At 35.7% G+C, this 14,061-nt stretch overlaps 1 pseudogene; it reads right to left on the minus strand.

The window, feature by feature from the left end:
* Positions 1-13,288: 13,288 nt before the first annotated feature.
* On the minus strand, positions 13,289-13,855 carry LOC144545569 (secreted RxLR effector protein 161 pseudogene; annotated as a pseudogene).
* Positions 13,856-14,061: the final 206 nt, after the last annotated feature.

Below are 14,061 nucleotides of genomic sequence, written 5' to 3' on the forward strand. Positions count from 1 at the left end.
AATTTTATATTTTTAGGAATTTTTTTACTATTTTTTTAGATAGGTACAAAAATACTGTTTTTAGATGGTTCAGATTTACTGATTTTGTACCTATCTAAAAAAATAGTAAAAAAATTCCTAAATTTATAAAATTTGGTCTCCAAACATATTTTAGTATAGAGGTTAGGTTGAGCGGTTCGGATCGACTGTTTGAACTTTGAAAATAATAGAGAGAGATGGAGGCATGATGGAGGCACAAAAACATGGAGGCATTTGAACCCTCCTCATGAAAATATATATGGGGCCGGGGGAATACAATTAATCGAGCTGGGTTAACACACAATCAAGTTAATTCGTCGGTACAAAAATATTAATAGAAGATACATTTGATGTTCTTTTTGTGTTGCAATTTATATTAATTAATTAGGTTGTAATTTGATGTGATTAGTTAATGGTAGTAACTAGTCTATTATGTATTTGTTTTTGCTTTTGAATATGTATGTGGTCCATTTAGATATATATATAAGAACTATTTAATTATTAAGTCTCTATATAATTAAGAACTAGTTTATTTGTTGTCTGTTATATATTAATAGCATTTAATATTGCAGTTTAATATATAAGAACTAGTTTTAATTCGTCGCTTATTTTGGTCAAGTGGACCAACTGCCTTTTGTTCTTCCATGCATCAATGAATTCTATTAGATGATTATAATTAATTTGGTACTGCTGGGGTATCAAATCTCAAGTAATTAAAGATTGTGCTGGCTTTTGCTCCAACCTTAAGTAAATTTTAATTAGTAACAAAATTTTCATACTGTTGCATTACTGTGCATAATATATATATATATATATATATAGATGAACTTGGGTGAGACGCGGAGTATACGCGTTTGGTGCTCCATGGTACATTTCTGCCTCTTTTTTTTTTAAAATCCAAACAACCGATCCGAACCGCTCAACACGATCTCCATATTGAAATGTGCTTGGAGACCAAATTTTACATTTTTTGAAATTTTTTTACTATTTATTAAGCCACTTTGAAAATCGCTGATCCGGTGGTCCAGAAATAATTACTGTTTTTTACTGTTCATCCGAATTTTCAGATTTTCAAAGTGGCTTAATAAATAGTAAAAAAATTCAAAAACATGTAAAATTTGGTCTCCAAGCATATTTCAATATGTAGATCACATCTAACGGTTCGGGTCGGTTGTTTGGACTTTCAAAATGAAAATATGGCGTGAAGTACAAACGCGTGGTGCTTCGCGTCTCACCCAAGTCCATCTCTCTCTCTCTCTCTCTCTCTCTCTATATATATATATATATATATAGATATATAACATTTAAAACCTCTTCATTTTATAAAACGGTTGCACTTGTAAGTTGATAAATAATAACTTGTATGTTTCTTTGACATTCTCCAAAGCCACAGAACTGTAATAACGGTTTAAATTAAGTTTGGTGAAATTATGAGAAATGAATGGGACAGCATGATTTGGGGTGTGTTTTGCAAAATTAAGTTGCACAAGTATCAGCCAACAGTTTTCTGATTTTACAGACTGTGATCCGTACGAAAATGAACATGTCTCATGGCCCACCAGACCAGACCAGATCTGTCAAATGAACCAGCACCATATTAATAGGCACGTGGTACAATGTCATCTGAAAGGTCAATTTTGTATATTTTGTGTGTTTCGATGCATCCAGACATCCAGATTCCATTATTTGATTTGATTATTACAATTTTTTTTTTTTGAGGCCAGGTGATACTCGCACCAACTGTTAGTGGCAATATGGGCCTTACATTTTGGGTCATGATATTTCCCTTTTAATGGGCCTTCAGGTAAATACTTGACACATTGTTGATGTTGCCACTGCACCAGAAATTGTTGACACAGCAATATGGGCCTTACATTTTGGGTCATGATATTTCCCTTTTAATGGGCCTTCAGGTAAATACTTGACCCATTGTTGATGTTGCCACTGCACCAGAAATTGTTGACACAGCAATATGGGCCTTACATTTTGGGTCATGATATTTCCCTTTTAATGGGCCTTCAGGTAAATACTTGACCCATTGTTGATGTTGCCACTGCACCAGAAATTGTTGACACAGCAATTTATCAGAACCGCTTTGGGAAATAAAATCTTTGTTTTATTTTCTGTTTATATTTTGCAATTTTAAGATTAAAATAGCAGATTCGAATCATTCAATATAATTTAATTTTAAGTACCCCACTACTCTGAGTTTTACTGCTTTATATATGTTTTATTGACAATCTGGGCCTAATCTTTTGGGTATTTATATTGGGCCTTAAACCCAAGATAATTTAATTTAATGAAATGGGGATGGATGGCTTTGGGATTCTTTACATTGGTTGGTTGGAAACTTTTTTGCTTTCAAATTCTCCATTTTCTGATGAAAAGGTGGCACCTATATAAATATGATATAACAATTTTCTATCAATTCAATGTAAAAACATGAACAACGCATATATATATATATATATATATATATATATATAGGGCACGGCTAAATTGCTGCCGGCAGCATTTCTGCCGGCGGTGCTGCCGCCGTTTTTTTTATTTTCTGATCTCCAAACAACAAATCCAAATTGTTAGATGTTTAATCTATATTCTAATCTACTTGGAGACCAAATTTTACATTTTTTGGAATTTTTTTACTATTTATTAAGCTGATTTGAAAACTGTTGATTTCAGTAAATTTCTGCAGCATTGAAATCAGCGGTTTTCAAACAAGCTTAATAAATAGTACAAAAATTCCAAAAAATATAAAATTTGGTCTCCAAGTAGATTATAGTATAGATTAAACATCTAACGGTTTGGATTTGTTGTTTGGACATCAGAAAATAAAAAAAACAGCGGCAGCACCACCGGCAAAAATGCTGTCGGCAGCAAATTAGCCGTGCCCTATATATATAGAGAGAGAGAGGGAGGGAGAGAGAGTAAGGCTACGCTACTTCGCGAATTAAACTGGCTGTTTTAATTCGTGCTTATATCTCTAGTTTTGAAGTCCAAATAGCTGATCCAAACCGTTAGATGTTTAATCTATATTAAAATGTGCTTGGAGACCAAATTTTACATTTTTTGGAATTTTTTTACTATTTATTAAGATGGTTTAAAAATCGCTATTTTTTAATGGTGTAGAATTTCAATAAAAACAGTGATTTTCAAACCATCTTAATAAATAGTAAACAAATTTCAAAAAATGTAAAATTTGGTCTCCAAGCACATTTTAATATAGATTAAACATCTAACGATTTGGATCGACTATTTCGACTTCAAAACTAGAGATATGAGCACGAATTAAAACAACCCGTTTAATTCGCAAAGTAGCGTAGCCTTACACTATATATATATATATAGGAACCTGCTAGCATGCTACGTGTAGCATAGAGGGCCTCTGTGCAACGGCTCAATATTCGACTTTTCAAAATCCTAACGGTCGATCCGAACCATTCATCTTGTTCTCCATATAATATGTGTTTGGAGACCAAATTTTACTTTTTTTTTTATTTTTGTACTATATTTTTAGATTTATTGAAAATCGCTGTTTTTTTATGGTCCAGATTTGCTGAAAACAACGATTTTCAATAAATCTAAAAAAATAGTACAAAAATTAAAAAAAATGTAAAATTTGGTCTCCAAACACATATTAATATGGAGAACAAGATGAACGGTTCGGATCGACCGTTAGGATTTTGAAAAGTCAAATATTTAGCCGTTGCACGGAGGCCCTCTATGTTAAGCATAGCATGCTAGCATATTCCTATATATCTCCATTCTATTATTAAGCACGTTGGGTGTCCGATTCGCCAACGGCTACGATTGAAAAATAAAACTTCGGATTTGATCTCAGTCCTCCAATTACATAATTTGTCTTATTTTGATTAAATGCATATGTTTTATATATAGAAGTCTAAATTTAGTTAAAAACATACTCACTACATATGCTGCCACACGATACGTTACAATTAAAATTGAACAAATTCTGAAATTTAGCGTTATATTTATCCGTTTCCTTATTTCTTTGTTTCCATATATCTCTTCTTCAATTGAGAAGACTCCACCTTCCATTTCCTTATTTATTTGTTTCCTTACTTCTTCTTCGTTTATATACGGATCACAATGGAAATCAATTTTTTTTTTCATATTTCTCTTTCTTTGTTTCTATACATATTGGTGTGGGCAATTTAGAATATATCAATGTGTGTGTGTGTATATTCTAAATTGGAAACAAAGAAGAAGAAGAATATAAATTAGAAACAAAGAAGAATATAAATCGGAATGTGTGTGTGAATATATATTTGTCTTATAATATGTGTGTGTGTATATATATCATATACATACACACGATAACTGTTATATCTCATAAATTTAAAACAGGATTAATGATACTAATCTAAAGTTCCACTCAAATAAAAGTTTTATTCCTAATTAAACAAACGGTCATTTAGAAAATAGTTGTTGTCTAATTAAAACATAAACTAGAAATTTCTAGATGTATATATATATAATATTAGAAACTTTGAAAATAAACTAACAGGGTATGTGAAAATAGATAATTCGAACAAGATTAATTAGATGTACAAGGATATAGATGTTCACGCAAACGAAATTATCAAAAATCTACAATTCTCGTTCATAATAAATGATTTAGTCAAATTGGATACTTATAGGTGTGAATGGATATTATAACAAATATTTCCAAAACCAATTTTTCATTTGAAATCAATTATTTCATCCAATTATATTCATTAGGACCCCATTTTATTGCTTGATTTATTTTAACCCTTGGATCTCCTCAAGCACGGATTTTGAAGTCATCTCAACCTTTGATTTTGAATCAAGTGAATCCATATTGAAATTCTAAAATTTTCAGAACCATTAGATTACATCTTGCACCAATCTTGAAGCATCCTCAACCCTTGATCCTTGACTGGATGTGAAATAGAGAATAAACTATATTTGAGTGAAATTTCGGGTCCATGACCCTTCCTCCCCTCTTCTACACTGACCCGTGGGCCCCCCTTCCTTTGTCTCCTCTCCCCGTTTCCCTTCTTCTCCCTTCCGTGCAAAACAAAGGGGCAAAGCCCTTCCTCTTTCTGTCTCTGCGTGGCGCACCCCACACCCGACCTCCTTCCTCTCTTGTCTCACTTACTATTGGGACCCACCTCTCTCGTACTCTCTCATTTTCTTCCTTCCTGGAGAAAGATTTCGCGGTTTGAGTTTTTCCCCCGCACTTCTCTTGTGCCGTCCCGTCGGCTGTCAGAAAACCCATCTCTCTCCCACGCGAGAGTTTTGACTTGTGCGCGATCGTACACCTGCCAGGGTCTATCTCGTGCCTACCCTTTGGGCTTGGCCGACCCCCTACTGCCTTCCTCGTGGGTATATATAAACACCTCTCTCTCTCTCTCTCTCGAGGTTGGCTCTGATTTTGCTCATGTGCTGAGAAAAACCCCTCTATTTTCCCCCCTTTCTGTCGTTCTGGTTTGTTCTGGTACTGTTCTGGTACGCCTGTTGGCTGGTACCATTCCGGTGCTTGACTAGTGTTGTTCTGGTGCCTGGCTGGTGCTGTTTTGGTGCTTGGTTGGTGCTATGCCGTGCTGGTGCTGGTTGTTGTGGCGCTGGTGTCAAATCCCCTTTTCCCCTTTTGCTCTCTCCATACCGGGCTAGCTCTAATCGGGTAAATTATCGAGCCTCTTGTTCAATTAATCAGATTTCGTTGAGGGAATAATAGTTAAATACACCGTTGCTCAGGTTGTTGATTTTCCCGGCAACTGGTGCTAAATTGAGGCTTGAGCCATGTGTTGATTTCTGGCATGCCTGTTCTGATCTGACCTCGGGCTTGGATCTGTTTTGCTGGTTTTGTTGTTTGCTTGGCCTTGTCTGATCTGTTTTGCTGGTTCTGATGTTGCTTGGCCTGGGCTGTTCTATTGTGCTGGTTGTGCTTGTTGATGTGTATGTAAGGCTGGTACCAATTGGTACTGGTTCAGTGATACCATTGGTATTGTGCTGAATTTATTCATGTACCAGGCTTTGACTTGACAGGGACCAAATCATAAATAAATTAATTTGAGGTTAATTGTGCAAAAATGCACACCCTTGGGAATTTTATAAAGAGGAGGGGTCAAGGTGCAATATTGCTGTAATTTGGGCTTGGCCCTTTTTCTTGTTTGGTTCGGCTGAAAAATTAAGATTTGGGCTTAGGCCCTTGTAAAAATAATAAGGAAGAATGAAATTGGGCCTTTAATTCTGTTGGGCCTAAATTGGATTAATTAATTCATTCATAAAAAAGGCTTGGGCCTTTCTTTGTTTGGGCCTATACAGAAATTTAAAATGAAAGAGATGGATTGGACTTGACCTTATTTATAATTATGGTATTTGGAATGTTTTTTCAAAAAGCGTAATTGTCGGATAAAACACGGCTTTAAAATTTAGGTTTTAATAATGTAACTGAATAAAACCGGATGCTTATGTAAACTTAAATTAAATCGGGAGATGATTATACCGTCCAGGGTCTTGATGCCTGATGATAGCTCATAACATAATTTGAGCAGATACTAAAATAATCCGATTGTACACCTGTATGATCTCGAAACAAACCTAATTAAAACACCCAACACATAATAAAATCAAAGTTCATAATAAGTTTTTAAATTAAAATATTTGAAACATTTTTGAAACTTAAACGAAAAATATTATTTTTGTACTTAGATTCGAAATGACAAATAAATGATAGAATTAGAATGGTAATAAATAGTGAATTGTGCGACTTAGTTAGAAATAATTAAAAACGCGTAAAATAGATAAACATTTCATTTTTAGAATGTTATAAAAAAATTACGTATCTAATTTATATAATGACTAAAATGTATTAAACTAATTAGAGTTAAGTTAAAATAAATCAAATAGATAAGTAATTACGATATATTATTAGGTAAGGCACGTTTAAAATTATCGTAGCTCACGAACAATTAATTTTGCGAATATTTCGACATTATAATTTTTACAAGCAATTTGTCTTCAAATTTAAAATAATAAAAATATCCTTTATTTTTAAAATTAAATTAGATTAGATTTATCAAAGTAGATAATCAAGTGACAAGTTTTGTAAATCAAAATAATCGAGAATACGACTTAAACATATTAAATGGGGCGAGGGTTAGAATAAAATTAGCGTAGATTTTAATAAGTTTAAATTACGTGACTACAGCTCAGTCAACTCCGTACGAGTTCGACCCGTGGACCGATCCGACTGACCCACAGATCGGAGCATGCTGATTTTTAGCGACAGAGACTCCAATCCCCTCAGGTGTGGGATATCTGAATTATTCTTTTCGTGGGCATACTCTTACTAGTCGTTCCATCTGACCTGACATCCGCACTTTATTTTTAAGTAGTTGCATTAAAACTTTAGAGCATGTTTATCCTTTTCTGCATTGTAGGTAGAATTGCATAAACCCTGAAAAACCCGAATTTACTGTATTTTAAGAGTAGAGTAATTAAATAATACTATATATATATATATCTTATTAGAATATTAGGTTATTAGCTGTCTTCTTCTTGTAGAAGACTATATTATTATTTTACGTGCATATGCATGCATTAGTGAGAGCTGAGCAGGGTCGAGTGACTTCGTTCCGTCTTGTGTCACTTGGTATGGGACGGCCCGATAGCCACTGAGCCGAGCGTCACTTGATTCTCGGATGGCCTTAGGATTTATATTCTATGTACCAGTTGGAACTATATATGTTTTCCGTTCATTTTACATTTTTACGTGCACCGGTTCAAGTCCGGATGTACGAACGATTCGAAAGTTTTTCCCACCTACAGTAGGAGCTACATGCTTAGGACGGGTTACCCCATCGGTGGTTCGAGGCCCCGATGGCATTGTTTCAGGGCTGCGCAGCTGGACTGGCAGCCTTGATATTACGCTACACGATTCGAGGTCGTGGCGTTGTGTTGCACGGTTCGAGGCCGTGGCACTTTAGTGCACCAGTTCGAGGCTGGCACTACTTACTGATCCCATGAATCCAGCCGGATGAATGGAGTTCTCTCTTGCTCATGAGGGATGAGATTGACTTATTTTACGACTTGCATTGTATGATTTCGCCATTTTATATGTTTGGTTGATGAATCGTTTAGGCGAGATGACACACCGGATTTTGATATAACCATCGGCTAGTGTGCTATTATCTTGTGGGCAATGCTCGATGTCACTAGGCAACGTGTATCATTGCACTCTGATCGCAGTCCTTGGATTATATTATTTGGATCTTTCGATCCTATTGGCACGGCACATGGTGATTTACTTTAATCCGTATTGTTATTATTATTATTATATTTGGGCACACAGTGCTAGGGGTACTGGACTCCGACTTGATTTATATCCGATATTACACCTTGATTTTATTTTGGGTTTATTCTGCATGTTGGCATAATAGATTAATCGCATTATAACATTAATGAAAAATATTATTAGATATTGAGATAAGATAACACATGTGCATATTTTAAAATTGTATTCATTTTATAAATAAAAGTGCTTTGATCGTAGAGATCCCTGAGGGGATAATTCTGGGTCACATACTGGGCGATTCGTCGCTCACCCACAAGTTGTTTCGTGGGTTTTAGGTACAGCATCTGGCGATCCGCCGCAGGAGTTGTCAGGAGTTGTCCCCGATGGCCACACCGTTTGATTAGCTAGAGTTATACTTTTGATTAGGTTTATGAGCCCCGTATTTTTTATGTTATATATACGGGCTTGGTAGTGTTACACTTAGGGGCACCTCTAATTGCTCAAAAACTGAAATTAAATTGCAATTGAAAGTAAAGAGATGAGTTTAGAGAAATTTGACACGCGGTGATAACGGAGTTCGGCAAAACAAGGGCCTACGTCTCCGGGGCTTCGCAACCTTGTGAGGTGCGCCTTTCTATTACCCAATACGAAAGGATTACAACTTGTGAACCGTTGAGCCCTTACACACCAAGCGGGAAGTCAAACGGCCAACTCAAAGAGATGAGAATAAGGTCTCGATTGTCTAGGAACACAAGAGAAACACTCAATAGATCACTCTAACCTAATCTATATCAAGATTAGTGAAGTAGGTTTGAGGTTGCTTGAGGAATTTTGAAGTTTTAAGCTCTCACAACAATGGAGTAGGCTAAGCTCTCAGAAAATCGCTTTTGAATTAATTAGGGTCGGCTGAGATAAGTGAGAAGAAAACCTCACTCATCTATTTATAGTGTCAGCTCAAAAATAAGCTGTTTGAACCAAAACGTTACAACGTTTTAGTTCAAATTGCGACTTAGGGTTTTAGTTTTCTGACAGCTCAGCAAAAAGCGTTCAAAAACGTTACAACGTTTTATAAACGTTACATAACGTTTTGTTCTGTAAAATCTTGATCAAAACAGGAATTGTTTGAAGCTCAGATTTAATTAAAAACGTTACAACGTTTTATGAAAACGTTACAACGTTTTCCACTTGAAATACTGACAATCCTAAAACGTTATAATGTTTTACAAAAACCGTTACAACATTTAAGTTGTTCTGTACACCTGTGCTTCAGCCGTTTTGTTAATTCTAAAACGTTACAACGTTTTGTAAAAACGTTATAACGTTTTAAGTTATTTCTGAGTTTTAATCAAATTTTTACTTCAGTGTTTTTGGCAGAATTAAAATGTTACCAACGTTTTATAAACGTTACCAACGTTTTATAAACGTTACCAACGTTTTATAAACGTTACCAACGTTTTATAAACGTTACCAACGTTTTATAAACGTTACCAACGTTTTATAAACGTTACCAACGTTTTATAAACGTTACCAACGTTTTATAAACGTTACCAACGTTTTACTTCTGCAGAAACAGCCTCAAACTTATTTTACCATTTTTTATTTTACAATTTGTATTCTTGATAAAAGTCTTCATGATTTCTTCAGTCCAAGCATATTATTATGCAATTCCAACTCTTCTTGGACCTACATAATCTTAAAATAGAAGAAATCGTAAAATTCAATAATTGTATGTTTTTACAAATTAGTCAAATAGACGAAAATGATTATTGTACGAACAACAATCTCCCCCTTTTGACGATTTGCAAAAACATACAATGCGAGTAAGTGCATAAAACAACAATCTCCCCCTTTTGAAAATTGTCCAATTTGGTTCACTCAATTTTGATTTTGTATATCTAGCAATTGGTACCAATTTCTCCCCCTTTTGGAAATCGACGAAAGGGAATAGAAATTAGCACTAATTTTAAGTGCTCCCCCTCAAAATATGCACTCCCCCTCAATTTAGCAATGTAACAACGATAATTCACACACAAAATAAGATTGAGGGCATTACTCTAACATGCAAGAAATTTCAATTTCAATTCACCATATCAAATTATGCATATCAATATGCATAAACCATGCATATAAAACATTTCAATTCATGCAATCCAAGCAATTCAATACCACTTGTCAAGGCTCCAAGATATCCAATTTTGCAATTTGTGCAATATAGCCCCTAACAAGTTAGCAATTCACATACCACATTTAAAATATCTACATCTCATACATATCTACACCAAATAGCAAATATCCAATATGTCAATTCAATCAATTCATGCAATTCAAAAAAATTAAACATTTCAAGCATAGTGTAACATGAGATTTAAAGAAAAGCATAGAAACCACAATTTTTGCAATTTGAACCCTAGATGTTTGCAATTTAAATCATAGCTAGCTAATAATTGCAACAGTTCAACAAATTCAAAACACGAATTAAACCTAATTATAGTTCAAAATTAAAACATGCAACAATAACACTAACAGTTCATGCAAAGATATCAATTTGTCAATTTTGAAAATGCAATTAAGATAATTTTAAAGGTAACTCTACTGCGCGGGTGGGTTTTGAGTTGATTCATCCGCTTCTTCATCCACTTCTTCATCTTCTTCATCAATATCATCAAGATTCGGTTCTTCTTCATGTTCTTCTCCAGGAGATGCAGCTGAGCCACACGACGCGCCAAATTGGTTGATGAATTTCTTTGAGAGGTTTTGTTGGCGTTCATCAAGATTCTTAAGGGCTTTGGTGTGATTCTTCAATGTCCCTTCCATTCTAACCATCCCCGCTTGCATTGTCATCATGGACATGTGTTGTTCTTGCATTCTTTGACATATCCACATCATTTGCTCATTTGGGTTTTGAGGAATTGGAGGAAATGGTAACTGTTGACTCACTTGAGGCATTGGTTGAGGGTAAAATTGGGGTTGGTTTTCCTGAGGGTTTTCAACTGGTGGTTCTTGAACCATCTCATCCGGATCCCAATACTGGTTTGGCAGGGCATTCTGATAGAATATCCATGAGTTGATATCCCGCGTATCGGGAGAGAACATCAGCTGTCCTGAAGGAGAGTACATCTTATTCCACCCAATTTTTGTCAGAAGAGTTGTCAGGTTCTTAGGGGGACGATAGGGTAGGTCCGTTGGAAGAATTATGCCACTCAACCTGATAATTTTGTGGATGACATGGGCATAAGGCAAATTGGCCACGGTGCTTCTATATGCACTTTGCATATGACAGAGAATGATGTAAGGAATGTTGATCGATATTTCATCCAATTGAATGAGATGGCGAAGATAATACATGGCACCGTATTCAATGTTGGTTTTGATTTGAGCCTTAGGGGTTAGGATATTGTTGACAAAGAGAAATAACAATCGGTGTAAGGATGGAAGAGGGGTTGCATAAATGGCTGCACCGGCCACATTGTTCCTGTCGAACCATTTCTTGTAAGAGTCAGCGGTTTCAGTGGCACCCCTTGGCCAATTTCTCAACAGATAGCTCTCTTCCCCTTCATTTTGGAGATCCAACCATTGGGCAACATTGGTAAGATTCATGCGGATTTCTCTTCCGCCTACCTATGAGGTCATTACAAATGGGCTTTCGGTATAAGTCAAATTGGCATAAAAGGTACGGGTAGTGAGTTCCGCAAATGGTTCATCAAGTTTCACTAGGGGTTCCCAGTTCCAATGGTTCAGATATTCAAGTATTTTGTTATCCTCTGGTGGGCTAAAAGTAACAGTTGCTTTGTCAAAATAGTAGCATTTGCACAGTTTTCGGGTTTGAAATTGACCGATATAGTTGTCATATGCCTCTATATCCCGAAAGAGATACCGGTTCTCTTGGTCTATTTCAAAGTTTGGTTCTGTGTTACTTCCTCCAGAACCATCCCCAATACGGGCTCTTTTCTTTTCCCTTTCACCCGTTTGCTTTCTTGGACCCATTAAATTGAGAGAAGTTTGAGAGATTACCGATTGAAGAAGCAATGGACAAATTGAGAAGAGCGAGGCGAGAGAAGTGCAGTGATGATCTCGGATCGTCAATCCAACGGTCGGATCGCCGAATTTGCAAGTAGGGTTTCGGTTAGGGTTTTGTAGAAGAGGTGAGAGAGAGAGAATGGAGATTTTGATTGAGGAATTGGGTAGAGAGAAGAGAGGAGAGAAGAAATCAAGAAAAATTTCTTGATTTCGTAGGATATGTTGGCAGGAATAGGTGGAGAGAGAGAGAGAGGCGGAGAGAGGAAGAGAAAGAGAGAAAGGAGAGAAGGAGGCGGCTTGGAGAAGAAGAATAAAAGAGAAACGGGTCGGATCTTCATTTAAACGCCTTTTCGGCCTAAATCGTTACAACGGTTTTATAAAACGTTACAACGTTTTGTGAATTTACTACGTTATTGACCTAAAACGTTACAACGATTTCAAAACGTTATGTAACGTTTTCTTCTGTCTCAGAATGACCAATTTTGCAACTTTTGAATTTGAAACATTTAATTAAATCATAACGACGTTTTCTGAAAACGTTATAACGTTTTAAATAGGAAAAATGTTCTTAAAAATAGCTAAGTAACGGATGAAAACCGTTATAACGTTTTCTGAAAACGTTATAACGTTTTAGGTATTGAATCTTCCCTGAGATTTTTGTAAGTATCAGTTATAAAACGTTGTAACGTTTTAAGAAAACGTTGTAACGTTTTAAGAAAACGTTATAACGTTTATATTGAAAGTTGTAATTTTTGCTCAGAAAATGCATGAACCGTTACAACGTTTATAAAACGTTACATAATGTTTTGTACTGTAAAGTTTAACATGAAATGAATTATTTTGACTAGTTCGAATTAATTTGAAACAAAATTTTAGTATGCCTTAATCTCTCAGTTCAAGCATGCCTAATTTGAACCTTAATTCATTGTGTTGTTGAGTATTCAATGGTTTTGTGAATATATCGGCAATTTATTCTTTGGTGTCGATATGTATGAGTTCTATTTCACCTTTTTCAATGTGATCCCTAATAAAGTGATGCCTTATTTCTATGTGCTTGGTTCTAGAATGAAGGACCGGATTTTTAGATATCATAATGGCACTAGTATTGTCACACATAATTGGTACGTTGCGGAAGCGAATTTCATAATCATTTAGGGATTGGATCATCCAAAGAATTTGTGTGCAACAACTACCGACCGCTACATACTCGGCTTCCGTTGTGGAAAGGGCAACCGAGGTTTGTTTGCGACTCGACCAAGATACAAGTGAACCACCAAGAAATTGGCATGTACCACTTGTGCTTTTTCTATCCATACAATCCCCGGCAAAATCGGCATCGGCATATCCTATCAAGTCTAAATCCGATTGTTTGCCATACCATAATCCCAAGTTTAAACTACCCTTGACATATTTAAGAATTCTTTTAACGGCTTTCAAGTGCAATTCTTTGGGATTTGCTTGATACCTAGCACATAGACATACCGCAAATATTATATCGGGTCCACTAGCGGTTAAATAAAGTAAGCTACCTATCATAGCTCGGTATTAAGTGATGTCCACCGATGTGCCATTTGAATCCGAGTCAAGATTGGCATTCGTAGCCATTGGAGTTTTTCTTGTATTGCTTTCGGTCATCCCAAACTTCTTGATCAACTCCTTCGCATACTTGGTTTGACTCACGAAGATGCCATCCATGAGTTGCTTGATTTCGAGTCCCAAGAAGAAATTCAATTCACCCATCA

This window comes from Carex rostrata, chromosome 28, assembly GCF_964058835.1.
Source record: "Carex rostrata chromosome 28, lpCarRost1.2, whole genome shotgun sequence".
In the NCBI taxonomy this organism is placed as follows: Eukaryota; Viridiplantae; Streptophyta; class Magnoliopsida; order Poales; family Cyperaceae; genus Carex; species Carex rostrata.